The 20,485-nt window shown below is 35.0% G+C and overlaps 1 protein-coding gene across 23 annotated transcripts in view; it reads right to left on the bottom strand.

The window, feature by feature from the left end:
- The window catches only part of epn3a (epsin 3a), a 67,856-nt gene extending 47,946 nt beyond the window's left edge, over positions 1-19,910 (bottom strand). For 17 of the 23 annotated variants that reach the window (XR_015481260.1, XR_015481258.1, XR_015481259.1 and 14 more), the window contains exon 1: positions 19,655-19,910. The gene's annotated coding sequence lies outside the window, so the exon portion shown is untranslated. Of the gene's footprint in view, positions 1-5,151; positions 5,225-18,207; positions 18,320-19,654 lie in introns of those variants that run through there. The other 6 variants (XR_015481266.1, XM_087245146.1, XM_087245149.1 and 3 more) reach the window with 2 other exon arrangements.
- Between the last annotated feature and the right edge of the window lie 575 nt (positions 19,911-20,485).

The following is a 20,485-nucleotide window of genomic DNA, read 5'->3' as shown; positions in this document are numbered from 1 at the left end:
TTCAGCAGCACGTCATGCAGCCTCTGTTAGAGTCATTCCATCATTCCCAGTTCATATTAGTCCAAAAGGTGATAATACAGATTAAAACAAGGCAGTTTGTTCACATTTGCTGAAGAAATAACGTGCTCCTTGGCTTCGCCTTTCTTCCCACGCTCTAATCTCGCGTTTGTCCTATTCTTTCTGAATGTGTCACTCGCGTTTGTCAGCTTCTCACAGGATCGGGTTTCCAAAGCTTGTCAATAATCAAGTGCATGTTATTATCATGAGCTCAAGAAGTTTGTTTTTTCAGATAGAGACGCGCGGCGAGCGCTTCAGACGGGCTCGTTAAAAACTACGCGGCACAGGGTGAATCTGCTGTTCTCCATGGCTTTGTGGCTGTTTATCATGACGACGACAGGGTTTGTTTGCAGGATTGACCATGGCTTTATATGTATTTATAATTCCGCTGTAATCTCTTGCTGTGTATTTCAAACATGGCGGGTCCTTTGTTTACATTCTGGCTTGTTGAGTCTACGAATGACGTATCTCTGTAAACCAATAGCGTTCAGCTGCGCGTGTAGCTCCACCTTTTGGGACCCTTTCTGCAGTTTGGGACCCTTTTGAAAGGGTCCCGAAAAAGTGGTACGGTACGGTTTGGTTCGGTACGCCTTTTGACAGTGGAAACGGCCATAAAAGCGTACCAAACCGAACCGTACCGTACCACTCAGTGGAAACGGGCCATTATGTAATACATCATTGTGAGGTGACAACACAAAACAACACAGACATTAGCCACATGGTGACACTATAACAAAAAAATGTAACCGATTGTATGATCAAATTCAACCTTTTTCAACTTTTACATGCACTCAGTAGGCAGCGTCAGAAAGCCGTGTGTGTTATTCCTGTCACAAAATGCGGCGAAAATCCTCCACGACGGTAAGTTTGGTTGTGGTGCTTTCATATTTACACTCAGAGAGCAGCATTTACAGCAGATTTTTCAGTCCATAATATTGTAGTGATGTTAACATACGGTAAACTTTATTAACTTAGAAATCATTTGACTAAGGCCCGTCTTTAAATACAGAAAGAGTACTGCTGATAATATGAACTAACTTTGCCTCTGAATAAAGAAGCAAAGACCTCTGATCACTCCTTTACCAATTCTGTGAAGACAGGACAATCAACACCAACTGGAGCCGCGTCTTCATTAAAAGGAGATGAGCGGCAAATCCAGATTTTACCATTTCCAGATGAGAACAGCTCTCAGGTAAACAATGTTATTCAGACATGTATTTCTATGGCACGTCGCATGCACTGTAATCCACTCTTAAATCCAGATTAAACAACCAACCAATTTTTACTTTTTAGTGAAATATATGTGTCCTAATAGTGTTTTTAGCAATGTGGGACACATATAAGACTGTCAAAAGCTCATAAATGTGTTTTGGTGTTTTGTGACCCTTTCCACACCTCTTTTCTAAACCGGAACACCCATGAGTCCACCAAGTGGTGCAAATGGATTTGTTTTTTAAACAATGTGGTGCAAAACGGGAAAATTAGGGTTGCGCTGCTCTGAAAATAGCAACACGTCATGGCAAACATGTCTTGCGTCTTATTGCACCAGGTGTATGATAGGGCCAACAGTTTTTTGTTCAATTCCCACAAAACCAGTGTGAGGATTAAATCTAAAGATGTTTACAACTGTGTTTAAAACTATTGATAGTGCAAGGGAACATGGGATTGATCATGATGTGAAGATTACGTTCACTGAGAGATGGCCAGACATGTAGCTGTGGGGAATAAAGAGTTTCCTTCAGCTTAGTGTCTATATTTATTAGGGGTAGCCACAGTGGAATTAACCACCAACTTATCCAGCATATGTTTTACACAGCAGATGCCTTTCCAGCCACAACCCAGCACTGCGAAACAACCATACACTCTTGCATTCGCACACATACACTGTGGCCAATTTAGCTTATTCAATTTACCTACACTCATGTCTTTGGATTGGGGGGGAAACCGAAGCACCCGAAGGAAACCCACTCCAACACATGCAAACTCCACACAGAAATGCCAACTAACCCAGCCGGGGTCAAACCAGCAACCAGCAGAATGAAACCTTCCAACCACAACCCAGTAATGGAAAACACCCAAAACACTGTCAAATTCACACACAGTCATAAACTATGACAAATTTAGTTCATCCAATTCACCTATAGCGCATGGATTTAGGGGAAAACTGGAGCATTCTGAGGAAACCCAGCTGGGAGTCGAACCATCAACCTTCTTGCCGTTAGGCGACTGAGTCACCGTGCCAAAACAAATTATTATGTCATTAAGGCAATATATATGCAATACGTGTGTATATGTATACAGTTTCTCATAGTAAATGCATACTAAAGTAGCTACTTTTATTGAAGTACAAATGAAATCAAGACTAACCATATGATTTTGTTAGCCCACATTGTTAGTTTTGTGGTGAACAATTTATCTATGCATGCCATTTAAAAAATGTTTGCCTTTTAAAAATGCACTTCCTGTTTTTTCAGTTAAATTGTCAATTATGTATGTTTTAGGACCAACTCTCAGTTTTGCCAACAAAGCAAAATGGTGAGGAGGTGGTGTCTGTTACGTTGTAATAACTCTTCTAAAACCCATTTCCTGATTTTTCTGATTGAAATGCCAACTTTACAACATCCATTTAGTTTTCAGTAGTAAAATGTTTTGAAAAAGATCTGTCATTTAATATTCCAATTCTCTAGGAACTGCACACAATATGAAAAAAAAACAGTTATATCTTCTGTTCATGTGGACTTTAGAGTTTATCAATAATAAACAATATAGTTAAGTATGAACTGAATGTCATGTTTTTCTCTAATTAAAAGGATACATTTATTCTGCACAAGATCTTTTAAAATGAAATCCAAAAATATAACTCAACTCTTCTCTGCGATGTAAAGCAAACCACCTGCAACGAATATGTCTTCAAATAAATGAGTTCTAGCTAAAAAAAAAACAAAAAAAAAAAAACAGAGAATTTCTGAAGAGTCAAAAATACCGCTATCTATTCGTTTTAGAGCTCAGCTAGTGTTAGTTTGTCCAAAAGAAGACAGGAAGGGGAGTTTTTAGCATTTAAAAGGTCATAATGTTACTGTTTATTAATGTATAAGGTCAGCAGATAAAATTCAAATGTGGTAATGGATGTTTCTGGAAGTCATCTGATCAATCAGAGAAAAAGTAGAGTCATCTGACCAATCAGTGAAGAAGTGGAGCCATCTGAACAATAAAAACTGAGAGGAGGCATCTGATCAATTAAAGCATAGTAACTGACTAATCACCTCATAAGTGGAGCCACCTAACTAATAAGAACAGAATAGTGTCATCTGACCCAGGGTTGGGCTTTAAAATAGTATGGGTATTTACTAACTGTACACCATTGTCAATAATAATAAAAACTAAAAAGTTGATATAAAGCGTTATAGTTTTATTAACATGTGGCTGCAGAGCGTGCTTTGGAAGGAATGCCAATTAGCTTTGGGTGTAAGTTTGCCATTTCCAAATCGAGGCGCACGACTTGCACTTGCAAATAGGGAGCGACACACACATGCTTACATTATTTCAGGTACACCAAGCTAAAAAAAATCTTAACTTTTCAAAATGCCACAAGCACATCACAATTATTGTAACTAGAACTAACTTATCTGTTTCACACGTTGTATTAAATATATACATTTTGGTAATAATGGTAGAGTAATTACCTCAGACATTTACATTTACATTTAGCAGACGCTTTTATCCAAAGTGACTTACAAATGAGGACAAGGAAGCAATTTACACAACTAAGAGCAACAATGAATAAGTGCTATAGGCAAGTTTCAGACAAACATAGAACCCCCAAAAACTGTAGTGCTTTTTAATTTTCTCCAATAAATAAAACTTATTTTGGAACTTGTTTCAGAACTGCATCAATGATTTGTCTATTTGTTATTCTCTGAGTAAACAGTTCATCTAGTTATGACATATAGCAAGGGAGTGCAAACGCAAAATGCATTTAAAGGGTCACGAAACACCAAAACACATTTTTTGAGCTGTTGAGTCGTATATGCGTACACTGCTATAAACACTATTAGGACACATATATTTCACTAAAAAGTGAAAATTGGTTGTTTTTGCGTTATTTCGAGTAAATTCATACTTCCGGTTTGAAACAAATTTTTGAAGCTGTGTCACGCTAATGAGATCTTAGCGTGTATTCCACCGAGTAGACTGGATGTCTGTATGTCTAAGGAACATTTTTTACCCGAGAGCTTTTCTCATCTGGAAATGGTGAAATCCAGATTTGCTGCTTGTCTCCTTTTAATAAAGACGCAGCTCCAGGTGGTGTTAATTGTCCTGTCTCAACAAATTTGGCAAGTGAGCGATCAGAGGTCTTTGTTTCTTTATTCAGAGGCAAAGTTAGTTCGCATCGTCAGCAGTACTTATTCAGTGTTTAAATACGGACCTTAGTCAAATGATTTTAAATTTTTGAAGTTTTTACCGTACGGTATTATCACTACAATATTATGGACTGAAAAATCTGCTGTAAATGCTGCTTTCCGAGCGTAAACATGAAAGCACCACAATCAAACTATTTCTGTCGTTTAGGATTTTTGACGCATTTTGTGACAGGAATAACACACACAGTCTCAAGTTACAGAGAAATGCAGAGGTTTTTTTTCTCTCATTCGCAGTGCGGTATTAAAAATTGCATGAAAAATGCACGCCTCCAGCAGCTCCTCGAATCAAATATCTTATTTGTCACAAGGGGCATGAATGAAATTCCTGAATGAAAGTGTCAAACTGCAGTTAAAGTCCACTACTATATAATAATTTGGCAAATAATTTGATTACTGATGTCCATGTAAACACAGTAACTGTCTTTCTCCCCTGGGTCTGTGTGTTTGTTGTGCCTCTGTGAAAATCAGCGCATGCCCAAACCGCCACTCCCATTTTTATGCAAATTTTTACGAACCTTCCCTCTTTTCCTTCTCCGACATTCCCCCCTAAACAGAGCTGGATTTGCCCACTATCCTGACTTTACCAAAACAGAGTTGTGAAAAAACCTTGCGGAAAAGGGGTTTTCATGGCCCTTTGAAATGTGAAGGAAACCACACGCCTCGCACTTTTCACCTGTGAGTTTTGGGTTGCGTCATCACAATTGCCGTGTTTCTTTTTTCTGTGCATCCCAGCCAATAGCACCCATCTGAAAGAATTTTTTAGAATAGGGGTATAGTAGTCATCAAACTTGTCTTTCTTGCTCACAATTTGTAATGTTGCATCATGCATTTAAATAATAATGGTTGGTTCCTTTACATGAAAGCTTAAATTTGATTATAATACATTGATTTGTTCACAAAGTTTGAGGTTTATTTTATCATTATTATTGACATTTTACAGATGTTAATCTACCTTGAAGTTTGCTTTGATTGTTTTTCATTTACTCTTTTCCACTGCACACACTTTGTAATATTTTACCAAGTTTAAGAGTTTCTTCAACACTTATGTTGACCTATCAGAACAGGGAGTCAGCTGTCCAATCAGAATGTTGCCATATGACCAATTAAAGCAGAAGTCAATTAAACAATCCACTGATCTAGATTACTAATGACATCATAAAACAAGACAACAATTTCATCTGAAATCTCCATGTGTACTGTCTGACGTACACAACTAGCCTGAACATGAAGAATTACTTTTTTGGGTTCGTTAAACATTTCTGCTATCAATAATAAACCTGAGAAGAGTATAATAAGAGAAAGATTATACAATACTTTTTTGTCAGACACTATGTAAACCTGATCATTCAATAACTTTAAATACATACAGTTGAAGTCAAAATTATTAGCCCATTTTGATTTTTTTTTTCTTTTTTAATTATTGTTCAAATAATGTTTAACAGAACAAGTAAATTTTCACAGTATGTCTGATAATATTTTTTCTTCTGGAAAAAGTCTTATTTGTTTTATTTCAGCTAGAATAAAAGCAACTTTACATTTTTAAAAAAAAGCATTTTAAAGTCAAAATGATTAGGCCCCTTTAGACTGTATATTTTTTTCGATAGTCTACAGAACAAACCATCATTATACAATAACTTGCCTAAATACCCTAACCTGGCCAGCTAACCTAACTAACCTAGTTAAGCCTTTAAATGTCACTTTAAGCTGTATAGAAGTGTCTTGAAAAATATCTAGTAAAAAATATTTACTGTCATCATGGCAAAGACAAAATAAATAAATTATTAGAAATTAGTTATTAAAACTATTATGTTTAGAAATGTGTTGAAAAAAACCTACTCTCTGTTAAACAGAAATTGGGGAAAAAATAAACAGGGGAGATAATCATTCATAATTCTGATTTCAACCATATGTATATACAAAGCAATTTTGGTTTTGAGTGAGACAATACAAAGCGTTAGTTATATTAAATTTAGCGTCTTTTGCTACTAGAAAGGAATTATTCCTTTACCAATTAAATGTAAGGTTGGTTTTGCATTTTGTTTACAACTTTAGCTGCATTTATTGGCAATTCTGATTTGGTTAAAAGTGGTTTGTTAGAGTTAGATGTTAGTTCAGCCAATTGCATGCTCAGTAAATTCATATAATGCCAATTCACTTTAAAGACAATAACAGTTAAAAAATGAATATAATTTTATTTCTATAAGGTTCTAAGACTTGCTTTAAAAAGAGATGATACTTTCATTTATAATGCCAGGTGGTTTTGCTATTAGAGTATATTATACAGTAATTTATTATTTAGTTTTTCAGTTGCTACTACTTTTGCTTCATAAGAAAAAAAAAAAGAAGTAAATTATGCACATAAATGTAGGGATGGGTACCGAAACTCAAAGCTAGTTTACCGGTGCTAAATTATAAAAGACAAAAGTATCAATAAGCTCTGACGTTAACGGTTCTGCTTTTGGTACTGGAGAATTATTGCAAAATAAATGTTACCAACAGTAGCATAATTTAACTAACCAACCTTTACTAATTTGCAATATTTGATAATCGTCTACACCAGGAGTGCCTAAACTAGGTCCTGGAGGGCTGATGTCCTGCGTATTTTAGTTCCAACCCCAATTAAACACACCTGAACCAGCTAATAAAGCTATTTTAGGTATACAAAAACTTCCAGACAGGTATGCAGGACACTGGCCCTCCAGGGTCTGAGATTGGACATCCCTGGTCTACACTGTTGGCAATCCCATGAGAGAAATGTTAATCTTGTTCCGCCCAATCAGAGGTGGCAAAAGTACACACATCCTTTACTCAAGCAGAAGTACAGACACTCATGTTTTAAATGAAAAGTTGAAGTACACTGTACACCATGTATACATCTGTACAAAACAACTTACATTTTACATTTTTTTTGTAAAATGTTTGTTGTGTACCGACCCGTACCGTACCATACCACCCAGTGTAAACGGGCCACAACACTGCTCAAAAACACCTCTGTATCATCATCTGAACACAAAACTTAACTGTACGGCTGTTAAGGACAACAATTGCCATACTTTGTGTCTGAAATTACAGGATATATGAGGAATATCACACGAGTAGTGGTCCAATGTGACTGTATATTGGCATTGGTGGGAGGCGTGCGTTGCCATACAGCCATATCACACTGCTACGAGTGTGATATTTAATTTTTACAACAGTTTGACAGCATAATCATGTATACATGGTTTCCAAAACACAAACTTTTCTGTAATCTTAGTAGTGCTGTGCGTTATTTGTTTAAGCCTTTAATGTGACATGCTGACTGACTGACAGGTGCGTGATGCGTGAGGCCAGCAAACACCACGTAGCTTTCAGTTAAGATGAACTAAGTTTTCAGAAATATACTTTATTTATAGATAAAGGTCTGTGCTTCTGCATACAATGACTTTATCTTGCTGGAGTTTATAGCCGTTTCACTGTACCTCAGGACGCATTAAAGCAGCTCTGTAGGTCTATTGGAGACATTCATAAATATTCCTAGCAATCTAATAAATGTTGGTGACATACTTGTTACATTAAAGCACTAAATCGCACTTCAGCAGCGTTTATTTAAGAGCGCACAAGAACATTTGCACTTGAGCAGCGGATATTTGAGGGCATTCAAGAAGCTCTCGACATTTTTTCATTTGTCATTGAAATAACACTATATAGGTAGTTATAAATCCTAAAATAAATCCTAGAGGAAACACTGTATGTGTGTGTGTGTGTGTGTGTGTGTGTATACTTTCTTTCACCATTCATTTACATCTGCTGCTGATGTGAGAACACCAGAAAATGTTGCTACTTCACAAACATTTCAGAGCTAATATTTATAGATTCTGTAGCGTAATGTCAAGTGATGACAAACCAGGTCATTTTGCTCATATTTTTAGATTATAAGGCTGAACAGCATGAAATGCTATCATTCTACAGAGATTTCCCATTATTTCTCTATTGCAATCAGGATATCGCAATAACCCAGAAAAAGCTAAAGCAGCGCAAACACTACCAGATTACCAAAGAGTGGCCAACACAAAACACACACATTTCTGATGGTTTTTATACAATTATATGGTATAAATACAGCACTACAACATACAAAAGAGAGATCGACTTATTATGATTTGATCAGGTATAGTTTGTAGTTTTACGCTGAATTTTTCTTCTCTAAGGGCTTATTATGCGGTCTCTCTTGCCATCTTGTGGATGGACAATATCAACTGTCTTTTCTTTGCTACAAAACAACTGCATTCTCGCCTAAAAAAGTCTCAGAGTACATTATGTTGTCCAACAGCTGCAATATTTGTCAAACTGTAGTCCTCTGCTTGCCACTCCTGTGGGCAGAGTAATACACAGGAGTAAAGAGGCTGTACGAGATCTGATATTGCAGAATATGAAACAGCTATCAGATTAATCAGATTTGAGAACCAGACAGAACTGTTGTATCAACTATATGAAACCGCTGCAATCACGGACAGGTGTCTATAATATCTGAAACTTCCGGAAAAAAATTCATCCCCGCCTAATATTCTTGCATAATTTTTCTATCCGCGACCGCGGAATGTGATCCCATATAATTCAGTTTATACATATTATGCTTTACTTTACAGCCTACATAGCTTGCTCGCGCTAAGCACACACAACACAAAACTCGCAACACACACAGCTCATAACCTTGCGCTTAATAGAGTGACAATGGAGGAGAGAACCAAACGGTCAAGAGTATAGTTGTATTTCCTAAGTGAACACTAGTGCGACAATGCCCGACAAAGCAAAAACAAGCAATCTGCATCTATCAAAAGTGCTTGAACTGCAGAAAAACAAATGCAAAGTTTTTGACTGCTAATGAGTTACATTATCCACATCTGTTTGCAGCCAATCACATAAGATCTCTCTAAATGTTTTTAATAATAATTAAATAAGCACATACATGCAGTTACATTTAATTTTTTTTGCAGTAGCCTAAATAAATCTTTAATATTAAAATATTTCTTACATTATGTATTTACAAATAGATGAATAATAATAATAAATGCTTAATGCTTATAATGCTTATTAAGAAAAAATCTGCTTATTTTTACATTGCAAGAATTTCCAAAACTGTATTACTTTTATTCCAAAAAAAGTTTACTCATTTATGTGAATGTGTTAATGATAAATCATCAACATCAGTCCCACAGCTGATAATTTATTAGACAAATGTGTTCATTTATCTCCAGAAGAATGCTTAAAAACTCTGTCATCTGCAGGCTATCCGTATGCTTCAACTGTGTTCCTTCAAAACACTGTATATTTTTTACAAGAAAAAAATTATTTATTAGTTTTACAATTATTGATTCAATTTTATTTTACATTTTTACATTCTGTTAAAAAAAATCTACAAAAACTACAGATAAGAGTACTGTAAAAATACCGAACCAATAAGTGATCTTAATAAGGTAGTAATACTGTTAAAGCCTTAATACCCATCCCTACATAATGGCCCATTTCCACTGAGTGGTACAGTATGGTATGGTACAGGTTGGTACGGGTCACTTTTATCAGGCTTGCGTTTCCACTGCTAAAAGGGTTTCAATGGTACTCTTTTGGTGGGCGTGGTGTACGACAGAAAGTTCCAGTTAACATCATCTTAGCTCAAGAAAATGTCTAGAGTAAAGCTGTACGGATCATTCACATATCATATGAGAAGCACTTCAAACAAATTAGATGCTTTATACACACTAATACTTGTGTATAAATGTTTATTACTAACTTTTCCATGAACATATTTGATTATAACTGCAGATCAATGACAGTGCGAAACAGCCTACTGTAACATCTGCAATAATATAAAATAAATAAATAAATGCAACATATATGAGCACATACAGCCCCTTACAGTCTCCAATATGTTACCAATTAAAGAAAAGCTACACACAGCATACATTTAGTCCTTATTTAGGTTAAAAAACAACACGAAATATAGCCCAGTCAGTGCAAACCTCTCATTTGTGTCTTTGATCTTCAGCAGCACAAGGACCATCTTGCTAGAAAGTAATTCCATCATACCGAGTTCATAATAGTCCAAAAAGTAATGATAATAGTTAAACATGGCAGTTTGTTCACATTTTCTGAAAAAATAATTTGATCTTTTTTTTCCAGCTTCTCCTTTGTTTTTTAACGCGTCACTCTCACATTGTCAGTTTCTGAAAGGATCGGGTTTTCAAAAGCACGTCAATTATCAAGCGCACGTTATTATCATCAGCTCAAGAAGATTGTTATTTCAAATATAGACGCGCACACAATCGCAAGCGAGAAAGCGAAACAGCTCATACTTTAAACTGGCTCGTAAAAAACTATGGGGCACAGGGCAGAATCTGCTCTTCTTCTTGATTTTGTGGCTGTTCATTAAGATGACGACAAATTTGTTTGAGCTCGGGTCGACCATGGCTCGTTAATATATGTACGTATTATTACGGTGTAATGTCTCGGTTGTGTATTTAAAACATAGCGGTTTATTTGTTTTTATTCTGGCTTGTTGCATGAGCGAATTACGCATCTCTGTAAACCAATAGTGTTCAGCTGCACGTCTAGCTTCACCTTTTGGTACCCTTGGTACCCTTTGCAAAGTGTGACGAAAAAGTGGTACGGTACGGTTCGCTTTTAGGTACCCTTTGACAGGGGAAACGGCCATAAAAGCTTACCGAACCGTACTGTACCACACAGTGGAAATGGGCCGTAAGTGACTATATAGGCTTTAAGTGAACCAGTGAACTGATGTGCCACATCCTTTAGTGAACTTCATGTCACACTTGTAAGATGCACAGCAGGACATTTTTAAAGGGTCACGAAACACCAAAACACATTTTTTGAGCTGTTGAAAGTCGTATATGTGTCACACACTGCTATAAACATTATTAGGACACATATATAACACTAAAAAGTGAAAATTTATTGTTTTTGCGTTATTTTGAGCAAATTCGTACTTCCGTTTTAAAACGAATTATTGAAGCTGCGCCACGGCCATGAGATCTTAGCGTGTATTCCAGCGTATAGACTGGACGTCTGTACCTTAGCGTACCGTATTACATCTCTGAGTGTGTTGCATTCATTCATGAGTAAGGCTTGATTCAAACCAATCAGCGCACTCCATTATGTATGCGCTGCAACTTTATTAATATGCATGCTAGCTTTCTTAGACTGTACCTGAGTGTTTAGACAACAGAGAGAACACACGTTGTGTTGCCAAAAGTTGTGGGAAAAGAATAAGAATTGTTTGGAGATACCGGTCACCGGAAGGGGGTTCAAATGTATAAATCTTCAAAAGAATCATTTAGGACTATTTGCAAAATGAGGTCATATGAAATTAGAGCTGGGCGATATGGCAAAAAAAATGATCACGATAATTTTTTTCATATCAGTCGATATCGATATTTATCACGATAAATGTAAAATCTTTATATCTATCAATTATATACGATTTTCAGCATGCCAATGGCTTTGTGCAGCTGATTTAACACATTTAGTGAAATGTTTTAGCTGTCTGACAATACAAATAATAAAATAATAAACAAAAGAACAATCTTAATTCAGCATTTACTTGTTCAAGTTTTTTTAACAACCAAAGACATTACCTACAAGTTATCGGATATTATTGTTCAGTATCAGAAAAAAAAAAACTGATTTGGAACAACGTGAGTTAATAGTCACAGAATTTTCGGTTTTGGATGAACTCTCCTTTTAATGGTGAGTATGGTGATTTTAGGGTGAAATATACTTTAATGTATTTTATTTAGGGATGCTAAAGATTACTTGATCTATTGTCGATAACGCTTTAATTGATAGACCTTAATCGATGACTGATTAAGCATGGACATGTAAAGGTTTAGTTATGCTTCACGCTGAGATGCATCCACGCATTACATCATCAAGTGTGTGCAGTTTATCTTATGTTGTCACCCTCTTGATATCCCATATTGCGGGTCGAATAAAACCTTGTTATGTGCTTATCTCCGATATATCCGTGCGTGTTTTGACCAAATTTGTCTGACAGACTAGCATGAATAGACCTATGCAGACTCTCATTTTACAAATCGCGCATCACAACAAAAACATGCGGGAAGCCAGCCGGGGAGCCTCTCCATTTTCACAGCGAGCTTCTGAGCGCCATCCAAGTTTATTCTTCCGAGGTAACCCAAGAAATCTATCAGTGCTGCGAAAAGACTGTCCAGTTCATGCTGCTCAGACCGCACTTAGTTAATGAATTAAAATGAAACCGTGAAAATAGTTTCATGGATTGTTTTGGCGCTAAAGCATATAGCGGGCTTGTGTTACAACGCTTTACCTCAAATGTTATTCATTCCTCTTGTTCATCCTGTAGATATCTGACCAACAAAATGTACATCAAAATTAAGATACACATTATACAAAACGAAATTCGTTACAAAAAGATACATTCTAAAGGAAATATGGTTATTTTTATTTAGTTTGTGTCCGCCTTAAACAACTGCGGATGGATGATGCTTTGCTCCGTGGAAAAAAAAGCTGTTGCTGTTGTAAACGTCTGTCATATATTTGCTGCATTTTAAATATGTCATTATTTTAAAGATTATGTCTTGAGCATCTGATTTCTCCTATGTGATTATGTCCTTTAAATATATAAAGGCTGGTTCTTTTATCGTCGATGAGAGACAATAGTGGTATTACAGATTTTAAAATAAATATTTTAATATTAAAAAGGAAACATATGCTTGACATGAAAAGTCTTACCAAATGTCTTAACAAAAACCCTTAAATGATGCAGGCTGTAGTTTGGGGGGGTTTCTCGTAAGGCACGGCTTTCGAAAATGATGGCATGAGACTCTGCTGGGTAGCTGCGCTGGTTTACCAACACTTGTTTATGTCTGTAAATTCTTAGCATCTTTATAAGAGTGGTCTTGTTTTACATGGTGAAACAGGTCGTGGTGTTGCTGCCTGCTTTTGATGACATGAGTCGTCTAAGCAGTTTGCGGTGCACGTTGCTCTGTTTTTGTGTCGATAAGGAAAACCTAAAAAGTACCTCATGAAGTCTAGTGACGTTTCTTGTCAACAATGTCTGTGACTCTTTTTTACCTTATTTCTTTCTTACTCCTTTCAGTGCAACTAACACTGTATGGCTGTAAACTTGTACGGCGTGCGGCAGTCGGAATGGCAGGCTGAAAAATGCTTGCGCTACGTTACGCATAGTGTGTAAATATTATCGAGCAATTGTCGAACTGTCATTATCGTTTTATCGAAAAATTGTATATCGTGATAATCGCTCAGCCCTATATGAAATTAATATAAAGATAAAATAAACTTTTTTTTATTTACATGATGTATACTAAACATGATGTATACTACAGTAGACCACCAAAACCAACTTAGCAACTTTTAAAAAAGCATATTTAAGAAACTTTAATCCCCCTTTTGAAATACTGCTTGCTGTATTTCATCGCATGCCTGAACGACAAACTTCTAAACAGAAGAGTAAAACTCTGACAAGCAGCTTTACTCATACAAAACCAGTCAAACTTGAAATTCACATAATGCATCAGTGTTATGTCCACGTGGACTTACATTATGTTGCATGACTTAAGATGATTTAGGCTGTCAGTCTAGACTTAAAAATAGAAAGTCTGTAGTCATAAACAAAATAACAAATTTAAGGTATACATAAAGTATAAATTTAAGGTAAAAAGTAAAAAATAAACAAAGTTAATGTCTGGAAGATGCTCAATATCAGAAATGCCAGTAAAAAATAAATGTTGCTCACTTTTATTTCAATGTAATAGCATACTTTAAAAGAAAACATGGGAATCTGTATAGAGCTCAGGATGTCACATGGCCTATTCCGTTTAAGTCATCTTTCGGCAGGCAAGGACAGCGGGAAGCAAATATGAAATAAATGCCACCAGAATGAGTTTCAAGGGACTTTAATGTGAAAGGCATAGAGCTGTACATAGCAAAACTTATACTAAATCAAAAATAACATATGCCCAATTGCCTATAATGAGGCTGTGTGGTGGCTTAGTGGTTAGCACTGTCGCCTAAGAGCAAGAAGGTCACTGGTTCAAGCCTCTGATGGGTCAGTTAGCATTTCTGATGGGTCACAGTTGTGTGAAGTTTGCATGTTCTCCCCATGTTCGCAATCCGAGTGCTTCGGTTTTCCTTACAGTGCAAAGAAATGTACAGATGAGTTGAATAAGCTAAATTGCTTGTAGCGTATATGTAAATGCAATAGTGTATGGGTGTTTCATTCATTCCAATTTGGTGGTTCATTCATTCCAATATTTTTTTTTTATAGAAAATGTGTGAAAATGAACAGATTTTTTCACAATTGTTTTCCATGAATTAAATAAAATTATGTTCTGTCATAAATGTTAACCTGGACCACAAAAGTAGTTATATGGGTACATTTTCTGAAATTGATATTGATATCAATCAATTGAAATTGATATCTGAAAAAAAAAGCTTGGAATGGATTGTTATATATATATATATATATATATATAACATATATATATATATATATATATATATATATATATATATATATATATATATTTAGCAATATTATTTTATGTATGGATATATATATATATATATATATATATATATATATATATATATATATATATATATATATATATATATATATATATATATATATATATATATATATATATATATATTTAGAGAGAGAGAGAGAGAGACCAAGGAATATCCCACAGTATTTTCTGGTATTTCTCCATTTCTTCTAGAGAAAATGTTGCATTTCGGGGAAAAAAAAACAAACATTTTAAGCCAAATATTATTATCCCCCTAAGCAATGTTTATGTCGTAATGATTTGCCTAATTACCCTAACTTCACCTAACCTAACTTAACTAATTAACCTAGTTAAGCCTTTAAATTGGACTTTGAGCCGAATACTTCAAAATATCTAGTGAAATATTATGTGCTGTCATCATGGCAAATATTAAAGAAAATTTCAATTTTTTACCAGAAACGCGTAGTGACTTTGCCACTATTGTGCAAAAAATATGGCTCAAAATCCTTTTGACCACTGTACAGGACTTGTATCTGTCATTCTTAAGATAAACTGATGCTGTATTGACCACAAAAGAAAGCCCTACACCATAATAATAAGTTATTGTGGAGTTTCAGTTTCATTATCCGACCCAAGTGATGTTTCAAGTGATGATTAGAAAAAGTTTTTGTCTTTCCTATTATATTTTTCTTCTGGAGACTTTATTTTAGTTTGGCTGTATATTTATAAGCAGATGAAGTCAGAATTATTAGCCCTCTTTAGAATTTTTTTAAAAATATTTTGGCTAGAATAAAAGCATTTTTTTTTATTAGAAAAATTTTAAATATTAGACTCTTTAAGCTATTTTTTTCATCATGGCAAAGATAAAATAAATAAGTTATTAAAAATGAGTTATTAAAACTATTATGTTTAGAAATATGTTTAAAAAAAACTCTTCTCTCCATTAAACAGAAATTGGAGAAGAAAAAAAAACAATGAATTGTCTAATGACTTGCCTAATTAGCCCAACTTGTCTAGTTAAACTAATTATTCTAGATAAGCACTAAACATGGACTTTAAGCTGAATATGAGTAAATAAATCTTACAAATAAAATATTATGTACAGTCATTGTGGCAAAAAAATGAAATTAGTTATTAAAACTATTATGTTTAAAAAATAATAATAATCAAAAATGCATTTAAATTCACATTAGGGCTAAAAAAAAATTGCCTTCAAGTGTATATGCACCCTATTAAAATGCACTCTGAACGCTTTATTTAAAGACAAAGCCATACTACTTTCTCAAACAAATTAAGAAAATTATATAAACAACACCACACCCTGAAATAAAGGGACCTGCACACACATTAAAAGCAAAAAGCAAACAGAGCTAAGAAACTGATCTGATGGTGGACAGACCATGACCTTGATGTGACGACACACTCGGGTTTAGACGATAATCAATAACAGCCTTTGCTTAACAACACATTTCTGCTGTGTGGCTGTTGGATCCCAGAGTGCTGCACAGAGGCCAGAATTTGAAAAACAAGCGCTGCTGCTATACATAATGATTTTCCACATAAATCTACACTGTGTGGAACGATAACCATTTTTAAGGTATACCACCGCGGTTCGGAAAAGTCAAGGTTTTAAAACCGCCAAAATTTTGTGTAATACAGGACAACAGTATCTCCTGCATAAAAATGCTGATCATGTTTTAAATTGTAAAGAAATCAGTGTTTTTGAAACTAATGAAGACCGCAGTAGTCAATGATTAATTTGAATTATTCAGCCTGACATGTTTACTGCTCCAAAATATTATAAATCTTTCAAAAAATTTAATATATTATTTTCATTTTTTTTTTTTACCCAGACATTTAAAAATAAGTTATTTTAGAACAGTAATCACAATACTGTGATACCATGAAACTGTGATATTTTTATCCAAGGTTATTATACCGTCAGAATCTTATACCGGCCCATGCCTAGTGTGTATACACATACACACATACAAAGAGGGGGAATAAGTATTCAACACAACAGCATTTTTTTCAGAGAACATATTTCTAAAGGTCCTACTGAATTAAAATTTTCACCCGATGTTGATAACAACCAAAGAAAATTCATTCTTCATCTTCATATATCTTTATTATTATTTTTTTTAATTATATAAAATATTAAATACATTTCTGCAGTTCTGTACTTGCTCATTTTGCTATTCCATTGTTATTACACACAACATTTTTTTTTATATTTTTTTGTTTTGTTATGTTTTTTTTAATATTGTTAGGGCTTTTACCAAAATCTGGTTCAATTCCATGTCAACAGGTCATTTAGAAATTTTATTCCCAGGAAAAAGCATGACATGTTGGATACTTTCCCCCCACTGTATTTAATAGCCACGGAAAAAAGAAAAAATTTGAGTGTAAAAATCTTCTTTCAGTGGGTTTCGTCTATTCAAACAGATCTTTATTTTGTATTTTGTAATAGATTCAAGTCAGGTAATTGGCCAGGCCATTCTACAGCTTACTTTTCTTTTCTGAAACCATTTGCTAGTTTCCTGGGATGTGTTTTGAAACATTGTCGTGCTGAAATGTGCACCCTGGTTTCATCTTCATCATCCTACTTACTACATCCTATTTCAGCTGCTGTCTGGGCCTTCACTGCCTTTCTACACCTCCCTTTTTTCATGTGTTCAACTTTTTCCTGTGTAATTTTTTTTTTCTATGCATTTTATACACTTAACTTGTGAACTAATTAGATTTGTTTATTTTCATATACAGTTAAAGTCTTTTAAATTATTAGCCCCCCTGAATTATTAGACCGCTTGTTTATTTTTTCCCCAATTTCTGTTCAACTAAAAGCTATTTTTTTTAACACATTTCTAAACATAATAGTTTTAATAAATCATTTCTAATAAGGGATTTATTTTATCTTTTTCATGGTGACAGTACATAATATTTGACTAGATATTTTTCAAGACATTTCTGTACAGCTTAAAGTGACATTTAAAGGCTTAACTAGGTTAATTAGGTTAGGCAGGTTAGGATAATTAGGCAAGTTATTGTATAAAGATGGTTTGTTCTGTTATTAGTTAGATCTCTCATTAGTTAGAGCAGTTTGAAGATTTAATTAGCAACTTATAGCACAGTTTTAGTTGACAAATTGTTGGTGTGCATCTCACTGGCGCATCTCTGACCAAGGACAGCAAGTCTCAGTGATGTTTCAAGAGCTATGGTATCCAGGGTAATGTCAGTATACCACCAAGAGCGATGAACCACATCCAACAGGAGTAACTGTGCATTCAAAAAAAAAAAAAAAAAAATGCTGTCTGTGAGGGATGTTAACCCAGATTGTATCCAAAAGACACAAAACCAGAGCTGCCTGACCCACTGCAGAATTAAATGTGCAATTCAACTCTCCCTGTTTCCACCAAAACTGTTTATTAAGGAGCTCCACAGGGTCAATATACATTGCTGCACTGCTATAGGCAAACCTTTGGTCACTTGTGCCAATCCCAAAAGTGCCAGCAGTGCAAATCTTAGCCTGTGGACAATGTAAATCATGTTTTGTTCTCCAGTTCACCATCACTGTCTTTCCTGCCTTTAGTTTTAAAAATGACAATAATTATGTTTTTTTCGGCTGTACAGTGATCCTAGGTAGGGACTTTTTAATGTATTTTCAATTGATTCTTGGTCTAAATGTTTATTGCAATTGTTATTTTCACTGTATGTTAAATGTATGAGTCTTTGAAATACATAAATTGGAAATAGTTTGTCACAGTGACCTACAGTAATCAGAATTCAGGAAGTAGATTCTGTCATGACAAGCAAATAACTCATTTTAGCTACGCACTTTTATTTATTTGTTTATTTATTTATTATTATTATTATTATTATTATTATTATTATTATTGTTGTTGTTGTTGTTGTTGTTGTTGTTTAAATCGCCAGCCAGTCTTATGATTATTTATAGTTTTGTATAATGAAAATGTGATTAAAAATGTATTATTTATTTGTACAAAAATTTGTCAATAAAGGTCTCATAATTTTATTTCAGATAAAACAATACATTCAGATGGTACAATACAAAGAAATATTCTACTTAAGAAAAAATCTGTTTTGCTGAATAACCTAGATAATTTCTACATTAAAAGTTGTTATGTGAAATTAATAATAAATTAAATTTTGCCTCAATCTAAACGTGTTCAAAATTGACGTTAGATTTTAGAATAAAATATAAAAAACTAGGCTTATAAGCCAAATCCCGTGTTTTCCCTAAAACAAGCTTATTTAGCAGTCTATTTCACAACAACCACAAAACAACTTTCAGTCAGTCCGGGTGGAGAACCAGCTCTCCAGCAATTCACACCCCTCTCAAACTGCAGATTTCAATGCAGATTTTAATCTACTGAAATAGCAAATCAGCCCCATAAAAATCATCTATTTATGCCTTTCGAAATAGCGAAACAAGAATAAAAAGCCCTTTAACGTCTTCTGCGTCTTCATAATGCGGTATTGCGGCACGATAGCAGAATACTGAAATTTGCTTGCGTGACTCAGCTGAATAAGAGAATAACATTTGGAAATCTTACACTGACCCTCGAGAACCAAAGTCCTTTGTGTCCTTACCTCTCATTCCCTGACATAAAAGTCCCAACTTTGGGATCCTATTGGCAATTGTACTCCTCTCGACATCTCCGCATGTTTTCAGTGTGGATAGTTTTAAAATTCTGCTTCAAAAACACCGGACGTTCACCTCAAAGTTTGGCAAGTGTGTTTCTGTTGTTTCGCTTTGAGCAGGCCTATCCGGTTGGGGGTTATTGATACATATTCCGAAAAGAGTCCCGCAACAGAACCCTTGTTAAAGGCCAGTGAGTGGAGCGAGAGAGGAGGCTGATGGAGGGAGGAGAATCGAGCTGCACATTCACCGCCTGGTTTAACCCTTTATGCACCGAAAAGAGACATACGAGCCTGACACTGGCAGGCCACATTGAGAAAACAAATCCCTGACACCCTGAATGCGCCGATTTATCAATTGTCTCTGTACAGAAATGTGCTCTTAAAGCAATAGTTCGCCCCAAAATGGGCTGTTCCAAAAATGATTATTTGCAGTTAATTTAGTCACCCTCAGGGCACTGGAGAGGTGTTTTTCTAATCTTCATTGGATCATTAAAGACGAATTTAGCTTAACCTATAGTCATTTGTGATTCATATATTGCAAGTCAAAGGTCACCCGTTTTTTATATTAACGTCAAGGGGAAATTAATTTTTACAACGTTCCTTTTGCTGAAACACATTTTGCCAGGACCAAGGATTAAAGCTAATATTTTATATAGGCCTAGTGTATATTGCACAAACTGATTGTGTTGCTTCATAAAACCGTATAGTCAGGATACACTGGGACTGATTCGGACTTGGTTGGACTTGTTAATTTTTAATCTCAAAAATGGGTGGCCATTG

Source organism: Danio rerio, chromosome 3 (genome assembly GCF_052040795.2).
Source record: "Danio rerio strain M-AB ecotype USA chromosome 3, GRCz13ab, whole genome shotgun sequence".
Taxonomy (NCBI): domain Eukaryota; kingdom Metazoa; phylum Chordata; class Actinopteri; order Cypriniformes; family Danionidae; genus Danio; species Danio rerio.
The sequence above is the reverse complement of the archived record's forward strand: the minus strand, read 5'-3'. Positions and strand labels throughout refer to the sequence as shown.